Source organism: Chamaea fasciata, unplaced genomic scaffold (assembly GCF_029207755.1).
Source record: "Chamaea fasciata isolate MVZ Bird 193981 ecotype frontalis unplaced genomic scaffold, bChaFas1.0.hap1 SCAF_1, whole genome shotgun sequence".
Taxonomy (NCBI): Eukaryota; Metazoa; Chordata; class Aves; order Passeriformes; family Sylviidae; genus Chamaea; species Chamaea fasciata.
The window spans coordinates 114,736,521-114,757,928 of record NW_027094086.1 but is presented as its reverse complement, the minus strand read 5'-3'; the positions used below and the strand labels follow the sequence as shown (position 1 = coordinate 114,757,928).

The 21,408-nt window shown below is 41.6% G+C and overlaps 1 protein-coding gene across 3 annotated transcripts in view; it reads right to left on the bottom strand.

Moving 5' to 3' along the window:
- Positions 1-20,831, bottom strand: part of THRB (thyroid hormone receptor beta) — a 158,259-nt gene extending 137,428 nt beyond the window's left edge. The window contains exon 1 of one of the 3 annotated variants that reach the window (XM_066194395.1): positions 20,658-20,831. The gene's annotated coding sequence lies outside the window, so the exon portion shown is untranslated. Of the gene's footprint in view, positions 1-20,424; positions 20,538-20,657 lie in introns of those variants that run through there. The other 2 variants (XM_066194374.1, XM_066194382.1) reach the window with 2 other exon arrangements.
- Positions 20,832-21,408: the final 577 nt, after the last annotated feature.

The following is a 21,408-nucleotide window of genomic DNA, read 5'->3' as shown; positions in this document are numbered from 1 at the left end:
CCCACAATCTGCGATTTTTGTATTTGAGATCTGTCATACAGACTACGTAATGGAAAACCTCTATAATTTATCTGAATCATTATTTTATTTTGTTCTCTCGTAGTTCCAATTGTTCATTGTTAATTAGATCCAGCCACAACAACTCATTGTGCAAAAGGCATACTCTGTTTTAATCAAAATCTTGGACAGCATTTTGGATGGCATCTTTAAAAACTTGGACAGAACACTCTGTGGTTTCCTCACCGACAAAGAATCAAAATAATTAACTATGAACACGTCTTCCACTGGATGCTGACAACTTATTATCAGATTATTTGATGAGCAGCTCCTTGTTTCATGGAACTATTTTAGATTTCCTTCTGCTTTGTACCTGCTTTCTTCACTCAGAACAGTAACGAACTGAAAACCTGACCCATAGGACACATCCATGGTGAACTCTTAAATGATTTTAATTTCCATTTTATGCTGTGCTTAAAATGATGCTGTAAACACAAAATATAACCATGACAGTCTCATCTATTTGAAATCAGATATTTTTATCTAGAATGTTCAAATTATTTTCCTGATTGTTTTAGCAGTAGAAACAGCCAGTGTTTGGGAATGAAATACACCAACAAGCTCGTGCTTATGGACTGCCTTCATGGATATATTTTGGGGACAATTTACTGGTTCAGATGATCCTCACAGGTGACAAAAATCTGAACAATGTTTCCTTGGCAGAAATAAACACAGCACACCACTTTTATCTACCAATATATAGTCACTCGATGAAACTTTTGATTTTGGTGCTGTTGTTCTAAGAACCTTTGCTAGGTTTTACATTTTGCTCTGTAAGATTTAGTTTTTTCTTTTATGTCAGGCTGCTTAGCAGTTTTCTGTTGGACCGAGTAGAGGAGGCCATGAAGACGGTAAGAGGGTTGGAGAACATCTCTGATGAAGACAGGCTGAGAGTTGAGGTTGTTCAATCTGAAGAAGAAAAGGCTCTGGGGTGACCTTGGAGCACCTTCCAGCACCTAAAGGGCACCTGCAAGAGAGCTGGAGAGGGACTTTATACAAGGACATGCAGACACAGGGTAAGACAGAATTGCTTTCAACTGCAATAGAGCAGGCTCAGATAAGATATTAGGAGGAAATTCTTTACTCTGAGGATGATGAGGCACTGGCACAGGTTTTCCAGAGAAATTCTGGGTGCCCTAACCTGGACATATTCAAAGCAAGGCTGGATAAGGCTTTGAGCAACCTGATCATGTGGAAGGCATCTCTGCCCCTGGTAGGCCCCTTCCAACCCAAACCATTCTATGATTCTGTGATTCCATGAAACAGCCACAAAATTGTTGTGTTGTAAGGGCTGTAAAGAGAAAATTACAGGGGATTCTATACTGTAGTATACAAAAGAGCAGAACCTAACATGCTGTCTAGTCATCAGTTATGCCTGTTTGCCTTCCCTTGCATTAATACAGGCAATAATAACACAATTGTTTTATAATAAATGACATTATATCATAAGTTATACGATCATCACATTGTATTATGTAATTACAAATGGATGTAAAAATCTGTTTGATTTCGATCTCCTAACTTTTTCAAACTATTTAAAGCTTTCAAACACAGTCTGGAAGGAAATCTAATAAGCTCAGTTTACACATACGAGTGGTGATTTTGGATGCCTGGGCACTTCTCTGACCAACTGAAACATCTTTAATGGAATCTTGTTTCCAGGAAGAACTGAATACTATCCTTCAGATGTTTTAGGTTACACACTCTAAAATGGCCTTTTGCCAAATCATGAGTCATTTTTGAAAATTTAAGATCCTGTATCTAGTATCAAAACCCAGCAAAAAATAAATTCCTTAACTCTTAGCAGACTAGCACCATAATTTGGATAAAATGAAAGATCTAGAAGCTAGACTTTGGCTAGTTTCTTTCCTAAAGCAAAACAAAACACAACAGCCAAGGTTTTCAACTGGCTAGTTAAAAATAAACAAACACAAAAATAAGCCTCTTTCTTAAATGTAGGAAAAATACTTTATATTGCTCACAAATTAAACAATTTCTGCCTGTGTTTCAGAAGAAAAATCATAACAGCAATAACCAAAGATTGTCTCCTTTTTTGACATAGTACATAATGCTACATCAGCCCATTTCAAACATTGTGGCTCTAAAAGTTTAAACTAAACATATCCTATTTCTACCACTGAATATAAATGCTAAGGATCAAAAATCTCCAAAATTTACCTAGTAAAATTAGCATAAGTAGCAGTTTGCCTGCACAACATTTGAAGAATTGACATTCCAAAACTCTTAATTCCAAAATTCTGCTTTGCCCCGAGAAAAGACACTGGAAAGCAGAGATTGATGAAACAGCAGCCTGCTTCCTTGTCACACAACTTTTATATCCAAGCAAGTTCTGCAAAGTGACTGACAGACATAGAGTTTCCGGGGGAAGAAAAAAAATCAACATAGCTGAAATTGTGTTGATTGAATGCTACAGCATGGCAGACAGCAGCTCTATCTGCCAGCACAGCAGGAAAAAAACCTCAATTGCTTTTAATAGACAAGGCATTTAGTGCACCTAGTATAATCTGAAGTGACATTTTCCCCTGTCTATTATGTAAGCTGAAAGCTAAACTTGTGCTTTTATACAGCATATTGCCTATCTTCAACACATTGCCTTATCAGCTTTCTCTCAATTTTTAAGGTATTTTAGTAGCAAAGAAGGGGGGACTTATCACATCTTTGAGATTCCTTCTTAATATCCTGTTTTCTTCCATTCTGTGTTCATGTTGCCACACAGACACGCTACAATAGGAACTGTTCTTTGTTCAGTTGGTACGGTTCATATTCTATGTCTAAAACCCTCTCTGAGAATTTTAACTCTCCACAGAAAATAATTTAAAAGGTAAATAAAAATCCAGGAAATTCAAAGAAAAGAAGAAATCAAAAGACGAAACAAAGAAAAGATGGAATTCAAAAAACTCAAAAATGGATTGAGTCCATCCATTCTACCATCATTCCCCAATACCTCTTTTTCAAAACTTCAGGAAAAGAAGAGAAAAAGCAAGGAAATGGGTAGTTAGAGACAACACCATTTTTATATCCCAGGCATCTTCCAGAATGTGTGAACATCTACCTTCGCAACAGCGATTATCCTTGACAAGATTTTCAAAATGGCACTCAGCAACAGCCTTAGAGAGATCAGAACTTCCCACAGAAAGAGCAAAACAGATAATGACAGACTTGCTCTGCTAAAACAGGAGTTTACGACTCCAAGATACTTTAATAATTCTTTTCCAATCTGTCCATCTATCTACTGTTACTCACCTCTGTGCTGCCCATGGATAAAGCTGATAACTTAATCAGTAACCCTTTCAAGATAGCTCCAATAGACTGACTTGCCTTTAATGTATTTTGATAGACAAATAAAGCTGTCTAAGTGCCAAGGAGTCTGCATATTTAAGATTCAGTTCTCAAAGAAGTAAGTGATTAAAATCTAGTGATTTTGCAAGACAAGTTCATAAGGGCTATAAATACAACATATAACATTAAAAGGCCTCACCAGCCAGACATCTGAATACCAGAAGGAGACACAAGGCATAAAAGAAATCAAACCTTCAAAAACAGCGTACCAAATTGATTAGGCAACACTGGAAAAATGAGTCTTACAGGAGACACTTTACCGTGTATATGTGCCATGCATGTTTATGATTTCTCTTAAAAGACCTATCTTGCATTATCCTGGTAGTACTTCAGGAGTTCATGTCCCACCTACCTTCCCTGTGTATCCCACAATAAATAACACTGCCTCCTTCAGAAGAATGTCCCTTCCAGGTACATATCACCTACTGGAAAAGTACTAAAAGCGTCCTACCACGATGCTTTCAGAGCTGCATCACAAGCAGGAATCTCTGACTTTCCCAACCTGAAGCACATATGCACAGACAACACTGCAGAGTTTGCTGGACTACCTATAGGTGCAAGAGAGGTGCTGACCACTCACCCAACTCTACAGACCATGATGCAGTCTGTAAATCTCCCCCTCTCGCTCAGAACTGCAGGTCTGCTGAGCCATGCCCCTGATGCTACCCTGTGCATCTGACAGAAAGCCTCCTCCATGTGAAGCCTTTTGCCAGGAGGGGGATGTAAGCAGGCACAGCACTGGCTCACAGAGCGCCCAGGGGTGTCATGCCTATGAGGTACCAATACCCAGCCCTCCCCTGACACAAAACCCTCCCACGGACAGAGCAGAGCCCATGAGCGCCCCTGCGAGCCATCCAGACACAGGAACAGGAAAAAAAGTTTGAAAAAGCCTTACTAGAGGACAGAAATCTATGGAACTGCTAACAGATTCATGCAGAAACCTCAAGATGCTCATGCAGGGAGCAGTGACTGGAATTTCAAATATGAAATATACCATCTACCCTGTACCAGACAATGCTCTTTGTTTTCTGTTGAAATTTAGTACAGGGGCTGAGAAGACTTTCTATGTCCACTAGCTGCAGAGGGCTGTGAAACCAGCAAAGGCCCATGCCCTTTTTCAGAAAATAGACGCTGAATGAGACAAGCATTGGGGAAAAAACAGCCTTAAGCTCAGAACAAAGGGATTTTTTTCTTCATCATTACAGAACAAAAACCACATGGCAGGGGCATATTTCCATTTAGCTTTCTTTGTGCAGGTTCTTCTTTTATATCAGGTGTTGAGCTGGCCAGGCTGACAGCCATCTTCATTTACCTGGCAGACCCCAGCTGCAGGTAAGGTCTTCACATCACGACAGTGCTGCTAACGTTTTCACTCTAATTATTTTTGCTCGGTATTCTATTCTCCAGGTCCAAAAGGAAGGAAGAGCTTCAAACACTTGGAGGAGGTGCCTCCTCCTAAAGAGATTTAGCCAGAAAAACTGCAATTCAGAATTAATAAAGCCTCACGTCTTTTCTACAGAGGTTTTTTGAGTCCTATATGTAGAGGAGAGTTTGTCATTTATCAGGCAGCAGAAAGGGAAGGGCTTTCTACCAGGTGATTTTGAAATTCTTGGTCAAAGGTTAACTTGGTTTTTAACTTCAAAGTACAGAAAAACAGGGAGGTTGAAAGAATACAGTAAAACTACAGAGGGATATTACCAACCTGCAACCAGGCTATGAAGGCATGTGAAGCTGCCTTCTGTGCTACACCTTTCCTTGCTCTTGGTTTCACAGGCAGCTCCTAAGAAGGGAAAAGGCAAAGTCCGTTTGGGAAAGTTGAAAATATAATCAGATTTTTCTGGCTGGCAGCACCAAAGGTGGAAAGGCAGTTTCACTAATTAAGATCTGAACTTCTGCTTCAACTTCAGTTTTTCATAATGTTACTAGATATTCTAAAATCTGGTACTCATTCATTGCAGGGTGCAGCACCCGCAGGGCAGTGAGTAATGGTTTTACTCTTGCTTCAGTACTGGCAGCAGCATGTTGGACTGGAAAATGAACCTCTATTTCCTATCTATTTTTAAAATCAGCCTATCTACCATCTCCCTAATTCTTACCCTCATACGCACACTAGAAACAAAACAAGTAAATCTCAGTACTACGCTGAAATACATTCACAACGCTGCCACTGACAGCTCACCGGCGACACTGACTTGTAACTGAGGACAGCATTTGGCCCCAACCAGTACATCTGTAGTCTGTATGAAAAATTCATGAGCTAAATCTTTTCACTTCTTTTATAAATAGGAGACAAAACGAGCGAGTCATCACTTAGTCAGCCAGGGAATGATTCAAAATCTAAACCTAGGATATCATGTTAAGGAAAGGAACTGGTAATAGATACAAAGTATATTTTCTTCCCACAGCAGGAAAAAGGACAAGATTAAGTTTTTCTATTTTATGCCATTTTTTTGTTGCTTCCATTAATTGAAAATGTATACAATGCTAACTAAACACAGCAGTGAGATACCAGACAGAAAACAGTAATCTGTAGTATAATATGCCCAGATATATTTTGCTGCAGCCCTGAAGTCATACATGTTACTGAGTTCTGGTTTATTTGCAAGCTTTCCTGTTTCTCGAAGCACAAACATTACTTCTGTATTTTGTGACTAGTTCTATATTATGAGGTGATATTAGCTGAGGAGGTGACAGCTGGCAGGAACTTTTTGAATCGAAGGGTCTCATTCTAACTGATACACACAGAGCTCTGTATTAGCTCTCACAAGACGCACTGTTTACTAAAGATGATTACCCACGAGTAAATAATGAGTCATGATATCCTCCAAAAAGCAAACACACAGAGTTAAAGAGTAATTTCTAACATGGGTAACCAAACAGCACAGAAAATTGAATCACTCAGGTGCATTTGTCCTAATTAAGTGTTAAAAACCAGAAAAGCTATAGAAAATAGCCATAATTACATAAAAATATTTTGGAAGATCTTGAAAAGACACTATCTCTTTTCATATGACTGTAAAGCACCATTTACAAATGGGTAATACACAAATAGGTAGATCCAGTATTAAATATATGCAGGTACAAACAGAAAAGGGATTTTTATTTGGACAACACAACACAAACAAACCAAGGTAATTTTGTCATTCTTCATCGATTACGACTGTATCCTTACAAACAATTCAGACCAAACATATTGGAATTCAGGCAAGAAACCAGCACAGATTTAACACCATAATTATTATAGGGATGCAAACTGCTCATTTTTATTCTACGTTACCAGATGACATCCTAGCACTTTGGGAATTTAATGTCAGGAAATTCATCTCCAGACAACCACCAACAGTGGTGAAATGGTCTCTCCTTCATTATTGCTACTTCCATATGCATCTTACTTCTAAAACTACCTTATACATTTCTAAAACCACCACTAGGCTCCAAAAGTTCCTCAGAGGAGTACGATGACAGAATGAAGATTATGAAAAATGGGCTTACATCCACTATTCACCTGTAAGGATTCTGCCTAAAACAGTTTGCTCCCAGCCATTCCACAGAGCTACCCAGACACCTGTGTCTAAAGCTCATCAGCAGTTTTAGAAGACAAATTAAATGGAATCTAGTGATCCTTACAATTTTGCAGCAGCTGAGTTCGTGTCCCAGATGGCTCTGGAGTAACAACAGTAGTTAAAGACCATAAACATACTCTATGTGACTTGAAATGTGACTTTTCATTTAATCTTCTGAAATGTTTCCTTGTAAAGACTACACCAGAACAAGCTGGATTCTTTAAAAAAAAATAAAATTAAGAACAATAAGGAATTATGTGAATATAGGAAAAAAACAACCACCTAACTTGCTTTCTTTGTGAGCATCGCTGTATTAGAAAAAGATCCAGTTGAAATGGGTGTTGTCCAAATGTTAGGACTAATGCCTTTTACTTGACGTGCTACATTCTGAAATCAAGGATGTCAGGATATATTTGAAAATTTCATGGGGATGAAAGAGTCCTATTAGATTTCTTTGCACAGAAAAGCACTGAAGTTCTACTGTGACACCTCTGTTCAAATCCAGGTGTGACCACCCCATTTTGGGGAGTGCTGCCCACCTGAGGTACCAGGCAAACACAGGAACAAAAGCTGGTAATTCTGGCATAGAGACAGGAATGCTTTTTCCCCTTTCTTCCCTGTGTACTTCTCCTAGCATTGGTCTTGAAATGTAATCTCTTGTCCTTTGACCAACGTACAATCTTCATAACCTTAGTCACGGTTCAGATTATGTGATTTTAAATCACAAGTTTCACAAAAGCTGTTGTAACATTTTAAACAGGTTTTGTTTTGTTTTGGTTTGGTTTTTTTTTGAGAAGAACCAGACAGCCAGTGAGATGGCCAACCACAGCATGGACCTCACAACCTGCCCTGCGAGTTTTCTAAATTACAGACACACTTCTGAATTGGGGTAGCCTATAACCTGCAATTCTGCAAGGTCCTCCTTCTTTTCTGGCAGACTGCTGATTGTTAAGATCACTGAAAAGGCACCAAGTAGCTTTAGCTGCCAATGCTCCTAACAAGAGAGATGGCACTTCTTCCCTGACAATCCACAACCCCTAAAATACTACCAAAAAGAAAAGGAAAAGAAAGAAAAGATCAGCGCAGTCAGAGCACTTCAACTAGAATAAAGAATCCTTTAGGGCACTTTAACTTCCAGTCTGAAGCTTAAAGGGAAAATTAAATAAAATCTAAAATGTCACACAGCACTTACAAGATTGCATATGCTTACTTCAGGCAAATACCACTGAATCCTATTTTTGCTGTATCTTGCTTTATATTACTGCACATGTTTAACTAAGGAAAAATATTACACTTAAATAAGGAAATACTTCAATGTATTTTCCTTTCTCCTTTCCGTGATGTAGATGCTCCATATTCTCAATGTTGTTACACTAGAGTTAAATTAGGTCAAAGGCATTGAGTGTTCAAAACCAGGACATGTCACTAATGTCACCAAAAATGATCATACAAGAGGGGACTTCAGTAGCTGCCTCCCCCTCATTCTACCAAAGTTTTATTGTTCTATAATACACAGCTGCTGAGGCTTTACACAACTTAATTCCTATCAACCACTTCCAGGGTGATAACACCATCACACACGGACCAAAGTCTAGTAAGTAAATCCCCTTGTTACAATTTTTAAAACCCTCACTTTTTGCAGTAACCTTTTACCAAAACTTCCAGTCAATACACACAAGGTCACTAACAGATGTATACAGACACTTTGCAGTCTTTTCTAGCTTAATTCTCATTTCACACTCTCTATTATTTTTCCAAATCCTCCCTGAATTCTTTACTGTTTAATCTCTTCTGGTTAAGAAACAAAAATAAATAAGGAGCAGTACACAAAAGGGAATGCAGTGTTCTAGGACTGGGCTTGTATGAGCTACAGGAAAATGGTACAGAACTGAGAAGAGCTGGGATAGCTGTAGCATGATGCCACGACCTCTGTTTACAGCCACAAATTACAAGAGCAAAGTGACAGTGTTCTGAGTGACCCTGCATTGCTTAATTTTCTCTCTCTTTTTTATCATTACTGTACCTGTCTTCACTTTACTGATTCTGGTTACTTCCTCCAATTTGATAACGGTCTAACCAAACACATACTTCTACACGTCCAAGCAGAAGACCCAATTTTACTGTCAACACGGCCAGATCAAAGCAGCCAACCTGTTATGGAAACAGCAAAGCCAACACCCTAATAATGTCCCAATTTCTTCTGTTAACCAAAGAGATAAAATTCTTCTTAATTAACAATGTGTAATTCAGCAGAAACATAACTTGAACATAAGTGCTGAAAGAAAGTGAAATTCATTAACTCAAAAATACAATGCATTTACTCCCAGAAATTCAGCTACTGATCTACAAAATGTTGAGAAGAAACAAAAATACGTGCTATGCTGCACATCCAGAGATAATAGAACAGCACAGTATCTTAATTCAGTAGGTTTTGCTCTATTTGTTGAATTACATAATGTTGATTAGAGGACATTAGCTTGGATTACAAAGGGAAGAGCATTAATTTCATTCAGTATCAATACCACTGACTAACTGACATATAGGAATATAAGAAGCCTTGAGTTTTCACAAACTTTCACCAAGCTTTTCAAAGATATATGAATAAAAAAGAAATGCAACAACATTCAACAATGAGATTCAACATTGTAACAGAAAAAAACCCACACACACAAAAAATAAAAACCAACCCCATGCCCCCCCACCCCCCCCCCCAAAAAAAAAAAAAAAACAAAACAAAACAGAAAACCAACCAAACAACAACAAAAAACCCCTAAGGTAAGGGTCAGAAGAAAAATACGTAAGAGCACGGTATAAATTTAATCCACAAATCAAGATATTAGACTTACCATATACACAGATGCAGATGGCTGGCTAAACTGATTCCAAATTTAGCACCGTAGATAAAATTACTTCCACCTTAAAAACACCCCGTAAGCAGATCATTTTGCTCACAAAACTGTTGAGCTTTGGAAAACGGCAAGCTTGTATCACCTACCTTCATTCTTGCCTTTTTTGATTCTCCAGCCATAATACCCACTGAATACAATCTCATTAAGTTTCATTTTGGAGTCCTGACCCCAATTTCAAACATTGCAGGAAATCATGCATTTATTAAACATTTGTAATGTTGACCGAATTTCAAAAATCATTGTTGGGAGCATAGACTTTTCTTTCTGACATATCATTTCTGGGCACTGCTTAAGGTCATAATCTGCCTGTAATACTCACTGAGACTTTTTCACACTGAAATGAGGCACTAATTCCACCCCTTTGATATTATTAGGAAGGTAGTTTGATCACCACCAGGAACATCATTGCAGAAAACACAGAAAATCCAAGTAAACTAACACTATAGTACCACAAAGACTGCTGGCATCTGCTGACTATAACTTAGTAGCTCAGATTTGCTATGCTGAGACAGAATATAAAAGGTGTGACACAAGACATCATTTTTTCTGACTCAAAATGCATCCACCAAAAAATGCAAAAAGCATGCAACACAAATCCCTGAAGATTATCCTCAGTACAGATAAGCTCAGCAAAAGTTAAGCGATTAAACTCTAACTTCTCATCTGTCCATCTGCTTTCCCCACTTGTCCTGTTCTCCATATGGGAAAACAGGTGAGGTCTTGAATTACTCATATGTAGCTCTGTAGTTTTGCCCACACCCTTCTTCCTGTTACACCATCACCCAAGTGTTGAGAAATCTGGAGCTCCTAACAGAGATTACAGATCTTAACTTCACACAGCAATAGGTAAAGCTCAGTCCTAGTCTATCACATGCCTTGCAACATCTGCCAGGTTGAGCCTCTCAAATTCTTCCTGCCTAATGCTCTTTCTGGGTTTGAGTATTTCTTCTCTTAAAGAAGAAAAAAACCCGACAGTGAGGTTTCCACAATCCTAATTTGCAAATTGTTTCAAAGTCATTGTTAGATTAAAGTAAATCGTTAGATTACCTTCCAAAGCAAACAGAGTAATGCCATACTACTCTCACATCCCAAACACAGACCTTCTGTGCAGGGCTCACAATGCCTTTGCTTCTTTCAGCTGCCCATGTTCACACAAATAGCTTTCATTGACTCCAGGAGATCTTTGAAAAAGTACGGGATGTTCCACTCATCCAGAGCTATTTAAAGGAGCAAGACCTAAAGAAATGTTGACAAGATTAGGCATGATGTATAAGGAAACACTTAGCAAGAAAACATTAGAAAAGAAAATCAGACTGTAGATTTGATCTTGTAGATCTGGGCTTCAGTGGTAAAGGTCTCCCTTTACATATCTTTCTTGTACCATCAAATAATTAATTCAGCTGCAGACTTGTGATCATCAAAACAGACTGCAGCTAGATTTATAGAGACAGGTTTTGAAGAGGCTGAGGTCAAGTTAATTTGGCTTGGAGTTGAACTTCACACAGAAGAGTCCAAGCTTTTTGTCTTATTGCACACTACATTTGCGCAGCCAGCAAGCAGTATCCTGTCAGCAATCCAAAACCCCCTTTCCTTCTATCTCCACCATAAACTGCTGATAAACCTTCCTGCTAGTCCTAAGATGAGGAAATAAAGTATGCTAAAAACATTGGGAAATGCATTTTTTTTCCAAGAAAAAGGCAGCCTGCACTGTTGTTGTAAAACACGGGTCAAACTAATGTGAGCTCATAGGCATGAATTTCTAGCTGCCATTTGTGGAGGAGCTCTATCGATGAGCAAAGGTAAGGAGATGTCTGGTACACGCCTGGCTGCCAGCCAGCGTCCACACTGGTCCCCACAGGGCTGCCTCATGAGTACGTGCAGCAGTAATGGGAGAAGGAATATTGCTTGAGTTCGGGTTTTGTGGCTGCAACTCCACCACTTTCTTGCTTTCAGAACTTGGGCTTCTTGCTAGAGAGACAAGTAACCCTAGAAAGAGACATCTGAAAATGCACTGGGAGCCAAACTGGACAACTAAGATTGAGGGAGAGGGGAGGGCAAAGGTTCACAGAGTAGTCTCCTTACGTAAATTTGGCTCTTTACATTTACATTCCTGTGAGCAAACTATAATCAGAAAATTACTACTAAACAGCAGGCAAGTCCTGGCTCCTTTTTAAGCCTATGATTCTTTCTATGGGATCAAAGGCAATGATCCTGAGAACTGGCCTCTTATGTGCAAAGGTGAGAGCATGAATTCTCTAAGTTTTAAGTAAGCTCCTAACTCTGATCTGTGCATGGAAAATGCATTTAGAGCACCTTTTAAAGTTACAGAGATGCTTCTATTTTGTGTTTGTGTAGACAGAAGCAATATGATTTGCTCTGTTAATTTGGTATAAATAAATAATATCTTTTACTCTCCTGAATTTATTATAGGCAAGCCTGGCAGACCAGCTTAATTTGAAAGTGTGCTAAACACTTCCCATTGAATGAACCTACCTTAAAGTATTTTGTATTTCACTCAGCTCTATCAAAGCGAACTGCAATTCTCTTTCAAAAGCCTTTCAGAAAGTTTCAGTCAAGGAATGCCTGAGGCTGGAGAAGACCTCTGCAGACTGTTCAATCCACCATCCTGCTCAATCAAGCAGGGTCACCTGGAGCAGGTTGCCCTGGACCATGTCCACCTGGGTTTTTTTGTATCTCCAGGGATGGAGATGTCACACTGTCTCTGGGAAACCTGTTACATAGAGCCTTGCTATTTCTGCAGAAGTGGCAAAGGAAATGTTTGGGGTTGGGCTTTTTTCTATATCCAAAATTTTAAACTCTTTTTCTTTCAATTACTTGAATTCTATTCCTTGGAAGATAACTGTAACTTGGCAAGAAAGGACCTTATGACAAGGATGAATCCTGCTGTCCCTGTGAAAATAAAAATCTAGTCAAAAAGGAAAAAGGGGCTTGCCTAAGTTTATTTGTGCTTCACAAACGTTTCTTGTAGTACTTGAAAAAAACCATGTTTCACCCAGATTCTTGAATTTACAAGCTATTGGGTATTTCAGAAGATGTGAAGACATCTGAAAACAGAAGGGAGCACACTCAATATACAATGGTTTTCCAAGTACATGGTTCCATGCAAGGAAAGTGGCACTGAAGAGAAGCCACTGCAGAGCCAAAGCAAGGAGACTTATCCATGTCACTGCAAGCAGGATAGAGAGATGAGGATGGCTAGCTCAGGGAACTGCTCTATAGAGACAGTATGACCAGAGCCCTTCCTCCCTTGGGAGTTATGGAATCCAGCACTTTCCTTTCCCCAGGTCATGCTATTCCCACTTGCGTCTAACCTCCAAACACAGAAAGCACTTCCCAAAACTAAAAGTGCTTTGATATGAGGTCTCTTGAAGAGATAACAGTAGAAGATCCTTCTGCCTTGCAAAACACACTCCCACCATTCACCCACTGGAAAGTCATGGCCAGAATGGCTGCAAGCAGATTCCCCTCATCCTATCGTGAGAGTGGCAGCGGGTGAGATTCATCTTCCCTGGGCAGAGGATGAAAGCAAACAGCCTTCCTAGGCGGCCTGACTATCAGAGCAGTCTCTGGGTTCTCCCAGAGTTCAATGCAAATGAAGACAGCTGCCATCAAGATGGTATCTTGTGCAACAACCTACCCGGCAAGAAAAAAGGCTTCATGCATTTTGGAGGCTGCAGAGGCTATCATAATTTTTGTCCAAATCTCACAGCACATGTCAGTGGTCACATACACAGCCAGCAGAACTGCCAGGGGTAGGGTAGGGGTGCCAGGGAGGGAGATGTCAAACAGCAGTGGGACTGGGGACAAAAAAAAGCTCCCAAACAACGCAATACTTAGTAAAGCAAAAAGTCACGAAGGCAAAAGCACAGGTTCTGGCCAACACAGTGGCAAGTGGGACTCCTGTCATTTGCTTATCCCTTCTGGTGGCAAGAAGATCCCTCAGAAAGAACCAGGTGCATGGCAGCTGCTTTCAACAACAGCTAGATTCAGAACTGGAGAAACTGACAGGATGTTCTAAGGGGAAAGAAGGTCAAGGATGCTACCTCCAAGCATAAGACTCTTCAGAAAAATGAAATATCTCCAGTATCCCTCTCCCATTTCTGGTAACGGAGAAAAGTGTGAGGTGTCTGAGGCATGGGACTGGGGGCAGGGGAAACAGGACAAGCAAGAGAAATAAAAAGAGCTGAAGAGTTTGCAACAATTAAATACAAAGTTGGGTAATTGGGTTAGAAACCTTCAGGGTGCAGAGGCGATTTTCAACTCAAAACTCACAGCCAGTGAAAAATTACTGTTCAACGTGTATATTGCACAGGCAGGGACCAAATGCTCACAATATTCTACATAACCAACTGCATTCCCTGAGATCTGATCCCAAGTTTCCTGGTTTCAAATAAAGAGGAGGTGTAGTTTCCAAGGATGACAATTATTACATAGGACTAAACACCCTGAAAAATGAAGCAATACCATCCATGGGCTCTAAACCTTAGTTTACCTGCATATATTCAAAGACACCTGAATTAAGGATGCATATCAAACCCTAACTCTGGTATTTCTTCTCCTTTCTTTAACCTTAATAATCAGCAACTTCTGCAGTTATATAGCTGATCCAAGTCCTCTGGCCCAAGCTGTTTTATTCTAGTCACATAAAGAATTTCAATAAACTAAATCACTTCACTAAGTCACATCAGTGAATTGGGCACAAAACAAAATAAATGCAGTTCAGCACTCTATAAGTACTCTGTGTTCCAGACATAATTTTCTCAGTATTTTTAGAAATAAAATTACACTTTAATATTTAATTGAAGTAATTATTTTGCTTTAAAAATTGAATTTGTCACAGATACTCTGGAGGGGAATATTCTTTTAGTGCATAAGTACGTGGCCATGTATATTCTGGAAATACATGGATACAACTCTGTACAGACTTTTTCCCTGTTTATCTAACTGGGTAATGCATTTCACCTTATCTTTTTTTAATGACAAAAAATGCAGTATGGAAAGTAAGACACCTAACTTATAAAAGAAAGCTCAAGCTAAACCCTTCAACTTCCTGAAGGGAGGAACACAGTTATTTTAAGCCTTACACAACAAATGCTACAGCTCATAATTATACTTTGAAGCATCTTGCACACAAACATGCACTTTTTTAAAAAAGATGTATGAAATATTAAAAATCAAACTGAGCCAGGAACAAGTTAATAAATCACAGAAATAAAACTATTTTAACATAAAGCTAGAAAACAGTATAAAATCACACGAAGGCAATCCTACCTGTCAAAAATTGCAAGAAGGTAGGCAAATGGACCAGGAATAATTTTGTGCTAAGGGTCAGAGGACAAAAAACAATGCTAAAGAAGAAGTATCTTCAATTTATTAGTGTTTATTCTTTCCACTGGTAGGAAACCAAGCAGCAGCAGCACTCCACACCTGCTGAAGTACAGCTGGGCTGGAGCACATGGCAAGGAGCTGGTATAGCAGAATCAAGAGAAACAATGAAAAGTCATGAGTGGGAGGTGTGGAGATAATAGGATACTAAAGGGGGCCAAGGTGCAAGTCCAAGCCAGTGGAAGAAAGATGTGAACATCTACAAATGAAAACATAAGAAAGGAAAAGGCCCATAGTTCAAGAATCTTGTACAGATGTAGATAATGACAGCAAACATGACACATTACTCAAGGAAGCCAACTTGCAATGGTGATGAAAACAGCTCTTCCTGCTCACAGAAGTATATTTTTCTTGTGGATGTTTTGAAAATGGTTCATCCATATGCATGCCACTAAGATATCAGTTAGTGAGCAATTGTTCAAGGATCCAACTACTTACATAGTTGACAGATACTTCTAATTTTCTTCATAGATCTCCTTTATTTTCCTACACCACAGCTGTTACAAAGCACATCTTACTGTCAAGCAACATTGACGCTGTACCTGTGGCATGCAGTTCATAACAACAAACTCCCATGAAGTATTCAAGACACTCAAAAATCAGCATCAAAATAGGCAAAAAAAAAAAAAAATAGCAGGTGAGCAGAATGAACTTCTGCCCAAGATAAAACAGTAATCATTGTGTATGCAAACATACAAGTGATTTGGTTCTACATGTACCAACTTCACTCCACCCAGGAGAAGAAAGACTTTTACACTTGGTTAGACTCTAAATTCACTTGATGAGACATTGATCTTCTTGCTGCTTTCTACCTTACTGTTAGGCAGCTTGACAATCAGTCCTTTTATTTCTTCCAATGGAAAAACAGAACCCTAATTTATTGGGTTAGGTTCACCAGAGGACAGAGAACAGTTCCGTAGTCTAGAATGATCACACTGCTTTCATGCGTATAATCTAATTATAACGTAAGAGTATTTGCCCTTTTAGTTCATCAGTAAAAATTATTACAGCTTCTCTATATTTAAGACACTTGAGGATATAAAGTTTTTTTTTAAGTGTGGTTTAATCCTTTATTCTTTCATTAGTTCACTAGCTTCACAGGATAATTAATTTCTAATAAGCTAAAATGGGTTAGAGTAAAATGAGAATTTTTATGACCAAAAGCATTCAAAACGGAGTACTCAAGTTAACTTCTGTATTTCAAAAAAACCATTTTATTTGCTTTCAATTTACTCCCCTATAGATGCGGGCTTACATGCACTTTGGAAGTGTGACCATACACTGAAAAGGTTAACAACAGAAACAACTTTTTCAACCAGTCTTTTTTACTTGCATTGTCCCCCTACCATGACCACATTTAAATTAAGTAGTTGTGATGAATAATGAAAACAATCTCATTCACGTGTTGTGAATTAAATGAGAGAAACAACTTATGCAAGACTCAATTACTTTATTCAAAATGTCCTTTTGGACCACATACAACTGATGGAATAACACAGAATTGAAGGAATACAATTCTTTAATCTTTACACAGAAATTTATAGTCTGCCCCTGGTTTTAATGACAAAGGTTCTTGTAACACATGCATTGTTCGTTTAGTTATCCCTGTACAATACATAAAATCCTAGCTCATCAATAAGAAGGGAGATGCACTCCACTGCACCATTAATGAAAAGTTTAAAAAATGTCAGCAGCAGTACTGCCACACTAGTGGCCATGTAAATTATTCTGCTAACTTTTTTGATGGGATAAATTAAGCCAGGGAGTTCCCTGGACTAAGACTTCCTCACCCACCCAGAGGCATTCCTTCAGTTAAGCAGATAGAAGGAAAGCACCTTGGTGACTTGGCAGAATTCTGCTGTCATACACCTGAAGAGCTACCAAACAGCTTTTATTTATTTACTTACTAAAATGGGGCCAAGCAGAAGAGAATCTAGGACCACATACACCACTTCTGATATTTGGAAAGAAGGGAACAAAGACAAACTGTGGAAATACTAGGAAAATCCTTCCTGACTGACCCTCAGATCCTTTCTGACAGAGAATTCACACATTTAGATCCTGGCCATAATCTCTGCAAACCCACGGCATGGAGGTGCTGCCACAGCCCCTGCATGTAGGTGGAGAGTGCCCCAGCACTATCTCCACCTTTCCTCCTGAGGCCAGATTCTCATGTGTTTTGGAAATCCCACAGGAAAAAGGACAAGATGGAGACAAGATGCAGCCCTGCACTGCTACCCTGCACCTTACATTACAGCTCTGCTTTCCGCCATGACAGCCATCTCTCATTTAAGAGCAAATTCATTTGGCTGGGAAAATTAGCACTTGGAAATCCAAGGCATGAGGGGTCATAGTAATTGTGCTTCTCCTGCCTTCACTCATCTCAGCCTATTTACCTGAGCTTCTTTCACATGCATGCCTCTTTTGCGTTCTTCAACTTTTAGTAACAAGCAAACCCCAAATCAGTAAATCAGAATATGATGGTGGAGAGATAATGAGCTCCAGAATTTCTTTTTCCAAGGAGCCAAGATTCACGGTCTCACTCTCCCGGTGACAAATGAGATTCTTGCTGGAGGACATCCTGCCTCAAATCAGGTGGGTTTTTTTTGAGGTTTCATCCCTTGGCTCCCTTCCAAATGGAATCAAATTTAAAGACAGGCTACACTAGACAATAAACTCTGACAAACTTCCATGATTTAAGTTCAGCAGTTCTCCTCCCTACTTTCTCTTGGCTGGGTTTTTACATATAGCCAAGAGGAAAAATCTTGCTCATCACCAACAACAGGGAAGCCAGGAGAGGATATATGCCTACCACAGGTATGTGTTATTCTGCAAGCTTCTTCACAGAACACCAGTATCTGTTATCATGAACAACTTTCTCCCTTTCACATTCCTAAGAAAAACAAAACAAAACAAAAAACAAAAAACCAAAGGCAGCAAACACCCATGTACCAGACAAGGGAAGTACAACACAGACATCAGAGCAAGCATGTCTTACAACTTCAGATGTCCCACTATTGCAAGCTCTTTGAAAAACACCTGAAGAAACCTGTCTTCAGTGTAAGAAGCAAAAGCACTTTCACTTTTTCTAAAATCACGCACGTCATCCTCACATAATAGGAAATGATCAGATAATAAAATTAAAGCTGTAGCATATAAGAGAGCGAATAAAACCACCACCATCACTTTCTACAAAGCAAAAGAACATTCTCGCAGAGAGACAGCACACAAAAAAAATTGACTTTACATAATGACTTGGATATGCAAAGAATTTCAAAAGGACTGAACAATTTGGAGTAGCCACGATGTGCTCAACACCACCTCATACAAGACTTTATCCAAAACCAGTAAAAATCAATGGCAGATTTTCCATCAACTCTAACAGACTTTGGTTTGAGCCCTTTCAGTTCTGGAAATCAGAGTCCACGGAGTTAAATGCAGATGAAAACCACAGCTAAATCGTGCGTTTTCCAACATGGAGCCATAAGACATTTGAATTTCCATCCAGCAAAAGCGCCCTCGGTTTCACAACTGGTACGTCAGGGCTAGATTATTCCATCATTAGCAAGTAACAATGGAACACACCAGCTCATCCAAAGGTCACCAATTCAAACAAACTGGAAGAAGGCTGAGACTAATTTAAGGGTCCTGGGACTAATATGAAGGGTGATTTCACGCCAGTTAGTAGAAAAGAAAAAAAAGCCTTGTCAGGAAGGAAGTAGGCATACACAGTTTCACAAAACTTTTGTTGTTACTGTGCCTTAAACAGCTGTTCTATGAGAAAGTGAAGGGTTATACTTTCCAGTGATTTACTCCAGCTTCTTCTCTTTAAAAATGGCTATACATTCACATAGCTGTGTTATTTTGAATTCAAAGTAAGGGAGAAAACTCAAGCCTCTCTGTGAGACAATGCAACTCACCAATCCAACTGCATTGATTAGTCTCCTGAAAACTAAATTGTTATTATGGAAATTTCTTATAAAAGAGCAAACCCTTTGCTCTGTTGTTTTGGTTTTTCTTCTCAAGTGTTTATTCAGGGGGGAAAACAGGAACCAGAAAATCTAGAAAATTGTATCAACACACAAGTAGTACTGAACTGTAAAAGGAAAACAAACTATTTTTTATAAAAATATCCAGTCTATCAATTATGCAAACATATATTTACGACAGACTAAGTTTTGTAAATAAATGCTAAATATGTTACTGTAACTAGCAGATGGCTCAGCTCGCATGCACGAATTTTTTGTTAAGTTAAAATTCTAAAGGGAACACGGCTTATACTGTAAGGAAAAAAAAAAAAAAAAGTCCCGTTTGCCTTCCTGGTCAGACCTGGTATTTATTACAGCATTTTTAACCTGTGTTTCACCTTCCTCCATCCGGATCACAGGAGGGGAAGCAAGGTTTCGGCGACCACGGGGCTATGGGGCTCCTACCACTCACCCAGAACAGGTGCGATCCTCCCTTCCTACCGGCACCTGGCTTCATGGGGCTGACAATTTTGCCTTTTCCTTGTTACTCGTACGCTGCCTGAACAATCCACCCACTACAGCTTCCAAGCCTTCCCTGTCTATATTTTGTTAACAATTAACACATTTGGCTTTTTAACTTCGCGGATTTCTGTTGTTGTTGCTGTCGCCGCCGCCGCTTTAGAAAGTCAAATAGAAAACTTCAATGGATAAACTCTAAACGGGGAAATACCACCTATGCTGCAAACATAAATAAATCAGGAAGCGCCGACAGCCGCGCACGCCGCCGCTCCCCCCGCCCGGCCCCGCCGCCCCCCGCGGTGATGAATACCGGCGGTGCCCCGGCTCGCTCCCTGCCCTCCCCGCCGGGCCGCGCCGCCGCTCGCCCCCCGCCGCCCCCGGATGCTGCTGCGGGCGGGCGGCGCCCCGACGGGCCAGCGGAGCTCCGTCCCCGACAGCGTTTGCGCGCCGCTCTCCCCACCGGTGACGGCTAAATATAGTGAGCGGCCGGGGAGCGCGGCTCGGCTCCCCCGCGCTCGCCCCGCAGTTCCCCGGGGGCGCTCCGGGACGCCAACCTGCGGAGCCGGCAGCCCCTGCTCGCCCACGCCCGCGGTCGGGCGCGCTGTCCGCCGAGCGGCAGCCCGGGTGACCCGCGGGACTTACCGGCGGAGCGCAGTGGCGCGCCTGCCCCGCGCCGCTCGCCGCCCGCCCGGGCGCGGTGCGGTGCGGTGCCTCTCGCCGCGTCCCTCCCGCCAGCCGCCGTCTGGCTGCGGACGTGACCTGGATTCCCCCCGCCCGCGCCGCCGCCTCCCGCGGGGCCGCGCACACGCCGCGCCGCGCTGCGCCCCCCCCGGCCCGGCCCCGCCCGCCCCGCCGCCACCACCACCACCGCTCACCTCCGGCCGCGGCGACCCGACCCGCCGAGCTGCGCCTCCGAGCCGCCCCGTGCGACGCGCGGCGGAGCGGAGCCCAGCGCCGCGTTACGCAACGCGCCCCGCGGCCCCTCCGCTCCGCGGAGAGGGTCGCCGGGAGGCGGGCGCGGGGCGGGGGGAATCCGCGGCGGAGCCGGAGCCAAAACCGCCCCCGGCGGCCACTTGTAGCGCCGCCGGAGCCGGGATCCCCCCAGCTGCGGCGCGGCCCCGCGGGCGGTGCCCGGCAGGGCGGGCCCCGGGGCGCCGCCAGTGACCGCTTCGCCCCGGGGGCTCGGGCCGAGAGGTGCGGGCGCGGCGGACGGCTACGGGCGGCGGGGACCGCGGCGCTTTTCTACTTCGGATAGTAAAATCCCGTGCCCGCGGCTCCTCCTTTCAAAGGGACACGGGCACGGGAAAGGAGGAGGATTCCCAGTGGTCTGAGGCCGAAGGCAGAGGCCCCCGCTAACAACTGTGCCGCGCCTCAGCCTCTGGAGTGAGCAGCCAGGGCAGCCGCGGCTCTCCGCAAACACGAAGTTAAAGGGCTTGTTGATGGCACGTCCTGCATCCGGCTGGGTTGTCCCGCTGTTGACTCGCATGCTTTTCCCATGGGCTTTGACAGGCACACCCTGCTGCGAGGCCTCTATCCCAAGGGTGCGGGCAGCCTCGGTGGCTGCTGGCGGCTGGCACTCTCCTCTCTGCCAGGATGCTCTCTCCTTGCCCCCACATCTCTGATATT